The sequence below is a fragment of the Peromyscus maniculatus genome, chromosome 1 (genome assembly GCF_049852395.1).
Source record: "Peromyscus maniculatus bairdii isolate BWxNUB_F1_BW_parent chromosome 1, HU_Pman_BW_mat_3.1, whole genome shotgun sequence".
Classification (NCBI taxonomy): domain Eukaryota; kingdom Metazoa; phylum Chordata; class Mammalia; order Rodentia; family Cricetidae; genus Peromyscus; species Peromyscus maniculatus.
Window position 1 is genome coordinate 18,339,015 of NC_134852.1, and position 5,072 is coordinate 18,344,086.

Genomic DNA, 5,072 nt, shown 5'->3' on the forward strand with positions numbered 1-5,072 from the left:
TTCATGTATGAATTTTTATATGGACATTTAACTAAGAACATTTTTAAACAGATGTATTGTAGTAAAAGAAATATAATGAAGTGTGAAGAGAAAAGACTGAAGATGTGATTTGGGAAATTGCCAACCCATCTTAATCACAAAAGTAACTGAAATGGAGAGGTTCATTGTCAGAAAGCATGTTCTGAAGAAGTAACTGAGGATGTGGCCGCACAGCATTTACTAATAGCAAGATCAAGAAGTCAGAGCAGTCTATCACACAAAGCCTGTGAAGATATTGTGACACAGGCTTCAGTTAATATAACCAGAGAGCACTTAAGATCTTTAAAGGAGTTCCTCAGACATCTCAGCAAAAATGTGTGGCCGGGCGGTGGTGGCGCACGCCTTTAATCCCAGCACTCGGGAGGCAGAGGCAGGCGGATCTCTGTGAGTTCGAGGCCAGCCTGGTCTCCAAAGCGAGTTCCAGGAAAGGCGCAAAGCTACACAGAGAAACCCTGTCTCGAAAAACCAAAAAAAAAAAAAAAAAAAAAAAAAAAAAAAAATGTGTGGGACCATTAAGGACTTAAACTCTGGGTAAAGCTCTTGTGATGTACTGGAGAATGAAAAGTCTACAAAGTTTTATACCGATAAAAAAACTGTCAGCTTCTATCTAAAAGGACAATGCAGATAAGATTGAAGGGTATCCTAGCTTGCTTTTCATTGCTGTGATCAGTACCACAACCAAAAATACCTTGAGGGAGGAAAAGGTTTATTTGGCCTATAGCTTACAGACTATCATCAGGGAAAGCCAAAGAAGAAAGTCAAGCAGCAACCTGGAAGCAGGAACTGAAGCAGAAGCTGTGGGGGGAGGCCGCTTACTGGCTTGCTCCTTGTGGCTTAATTAGCCTGCTTTCTTATACAATCCAGGACTACTTGCCCAGGGTTGGCTCTACCCACGGTGGACTGTGGCCTCCCACATCAATCATTAATGATCAACATGTACCATAAACATGTCCACTGGACAATCTGATGGAGCCAATTCCTCATATGAGGTTCCCTCTTCCCAGGTGATTCTAGTTTGTGTCAAGTTGACAAAAACTGTCCAAGACAAAGATTTTATGAGCTCTTAACATTTTGCACATAAGAAACAGGCTGACAGCTCTGAGCTACAGACTTTGTTAACTTTGATGGTGATAATGTGATTGAACAGAGGATAAGCCAGTTTGCAGAGATCTAGCCACAGATATTCATAGACACTGATACCTAGTTGAGTTTGCTAAACTGGATTTCAAATTTTCGGATATTGGAAATTTGTTTTAGCCCCTCCCATTTTTCTCCCCTTGTAGATGTAACTCTAAACAGTCTAAATAAGAAACACAGAGCCAAATAAAGAGTTAAAAGCCCAAGAGGTCAGAGCACTAGTGAATAGCCTTTAGCTTACCAGCTGCTGTCCTCCTTCCCCTGAGAAAAGAGACCTACTTCCTGTGTGTCTGTATTTTTTATTGACTTTCTGTTCTGTCTTCTCATTGGTTCTAAACCCAATCACATGACTTCTTCGTTACTACCTGTCTATACAGACCTCCAGGTATCTAAAGTTGGTACTTGGATTAAAGATGTGTGTCACCAAGCTGCCTGTATCATTGAACACACAGACTCTGCCTGCCATGTGATGGGATTAAGGATGTGTGCTACCACTACCAGACTTCTACTAAATGGCTTGCTATTAGCTCTGACCCCTAGACAACTTTATTTATTAACATACAAATAAAATCACATTTCAGCACAAATAAAATATCACCATATTTTTATTTGGGAACACATGATTAGTTTGCTAGTTTTAAAGTGTCACAGGTGAAGATAAACTGTGCTTTGGGATAAATTGCACTGGAGCTTTAGAAGGTGAAGTTCAGGGTTGTAGAACTGAGATTGTGATGAGATACAAATTTTAGGTTATAAGGTAATAGATTGAGACATTTGGGACCTTGAGATGGCATCATTTTATTTTAAACCTGGAGATCTAGAGAGCAAACTGGTAAGCAGGTTAGCTTCTTTGAAATGTACTATTTGCTAATCCCTAGGTTCTGCAAATATAGTACCTTATGTGATCAATTTGTGTTTGCAGATGTGATTAATACTGCAATGAGACAGGTGGCCCAAGGGGCTTATTCTAATAAGGTTCTTAGAACTCTAGAGCCTTTCCCATTGAAAGGAAGAAAGATGTGAGGTCACATAAGGCAGCATGATCTGGCTGTTTATTGATGACTCTGATGTGCATTCTTAACTCATGCTGATGAGGATGTAGAGTAAAGAGGACACTCATCAATTGCTCATGGGAGTGTAAACTTATGCAGCCTCTGTAGAAATCAGTGTGGCAGTTCTTTAGGAAAATGTGAATCCATCTGCTCCAAGATACAGGTATACCACTTGTCTTAGAGTTTTTATTGCTATGAATAGACACCATTGTTGGGGGGATACCCCCCCCCATTTCTGCAGAGTGTTCTTGAGTGAGAGTAGTAGGAAATATTCAATAGAAGAATTTAAAGTGTGGAGATAAATAGATAGAAAATACAGGATAGCCTTGAGAGGGCCTGGAACCCTATTCCAATGGGCCCTGACAGTCTTTGCCCTAGAGTATTTATAGAAATGCCAAGGGGTGGAGCAAAAGACCTCCCCCCAGCACAGCCAAGTGCAGACCATCTCAGATACCTGTACTCAGGCCTGTGGTCCTCCAATCAACCTCTATGAAGACCTGCTTGGTAAAGCTACTAGGAACCTGAAAATGGGCTCCCATACACCATGACCATGGCAACTCTTCTAAAGGAAAACAACTGGGTTGGCTTGCTTAGAGTTCAGAGGTTCAGTCTGTTATTATGGTGGGACATGGTGGTGTGCAGACAGACATGGTGCTGGAGAAGTAGCTGAGAGTCGTACAGCTTAAAAGCAACAGGAAGTGGTCTAAAACACTGGACAGTATTTTGAACAAAAGAGACCCCATAGTGACACACTTCCTCCTACAAAGACACACCTAGTAGTTCCACTCCCTGTGTGGGCCATTTTCTTTCAAAGTACCACACCACTCTTGGGCATATACTCAAAGTGTCCTTCATCCTAACACAAAGACACTTGTTCAACCATGTTCATTGCTGCTCTACTAATAATAATCAGGAATTGGAAAAAAGCTAGTTGTCCCTCAACAGAAGAATGGATAAAGAAACTGATACACTTACCCAGTGGAGTATTACTCAACCATTAAAAAATAAATAAAATCGTGAAGTTTTCAGGTAAATGGAAGAAACTAGAAAAAAAGTCATTTTGAATGAGGTAACCCAGACTAATAAAGAAAATATAATACATATTTACTTATATGTGGATATTAGCTTTTAAGACAATGATAACAAGCTACCACAGATGTAGAACCACAGATGTTAGCTATAGAGTAAGGGACTAAGGGGTACAGATAGATCTCATTAGGGAAGGGAAATAGAATAGTTATGGATGGAAGTGAGGAGCAGGAATAAAAGGGTCAAGTGGGGAAGGAGAAGAATGAGGTGGGCAATTGACAGAACAGGAAGAGACAGGTGAAACTAATGGCCATTTAAGGGGCACTGCGGAAACCTAATACAGTAGAAGCTTCCTAAAATGTATACATATATGAAGACAGTATAACTGAAATCACCCCATGGCACCACCTCTGAAATTGACCATATACTCTGTCACAAAGCAAACCTCAAAAAATACAAAAAAATTAGAATAACCTCAGACCAACATGGCTTAAATTTATAATTCAACAACAACACAAACAACAGAAAGCCTACAAACTCATGGAAACTGAACAACACTCAACTGAATCACCACTGGGTCAAGGAAGAAATAAAGAAAGAAATTAAATACTTCCTAGAATTCAATGAAAATGAATGTACAACATACCCAAACTTATGGGACACTGTGAAAGCAGTGCTAAGATGAAATTTCACAGCTCTAAATGGATAAAATGGCTACATAAAGAAGATGGAGAAATCTTACACTGGTGACTTCACAGCACAACTGAAAGCTCCAGAACAAAAAGAAACAAATTCAACCAGGAGGATTGGATAACAGGAAACAATGAAACTGAAGGTTGAAATCAATAAAATAGAAAGAAAACAGTACAAAGAATCAATGAAATAAAGAGTTGGTTCTTTGAGAAAATAAACAAGATAGACAAACTCTTATCCAAACTAACCAAAAGGTAGAGAGAGAGCATCCAAATTAACAAGTCAGAAATGAGAAGGGAGACATAAGAACAAACAACAAGAAAATCCAGAGAATCATCAGGTCATACTTCAGAAACCTGTATTCCGCAATATTTGTTACAGTAAGACCAATTTGAAGGAAGATTTTTAAATTACTACTTGATATGGAATTCTTTATGAGACAACTCTGATTTCGAGAAATGACAAATGTCACTGTGCTGGTTTGTAAAATGTCCACATCATAATGGACCATTGTTGGAGATGGTACTATTTGGGATGCCCTGTCATTGTTAGAACATTGTTTTCATCACTATCTTTTGACTTTGAGTGTGTTGATTTAGCAGCTTTTGCTTGCATTCAGGTCATGTTTTACTATGTAAAAGATTTCTTTTCTTACTCTTTGGCTTTCTTATGAGTTTCTGTTATACCATCAGAAATAAAGCAATTTCTAAAGGTTTTTCTTGTAATTTCTGGGCAATTTCATCATCATACTGTTTCTGATTCCTATGGGTCACTCATGCTGGAGTAGAGACATTTTCTTTCATCACTCTTGGTTACATTCCTCCATCCTCTCCATAGTAACTGCTGCCTCCAGAGGACTCTGTAATGGTCTTCATCCCTTTTCTCCCTCTACCCATCCCCCATAATTTTCAAAGTACACAACATAACCTCATTGGTCTTCTAACCAATCCATGGTCTCCCAACCTCAATGATAGCTCCTCTTGATTTCCTGAGCACTTTCTTGATGTTTTTGTTCAAGATCTTTGTAGCATATTTGGCTCTGAATTTGGGTTTTTAGAACTTCCTCTTAGAGTTGGTTAACTACCTCAAGATGATGCTGGACCACATGGTTCTGTTGAATAT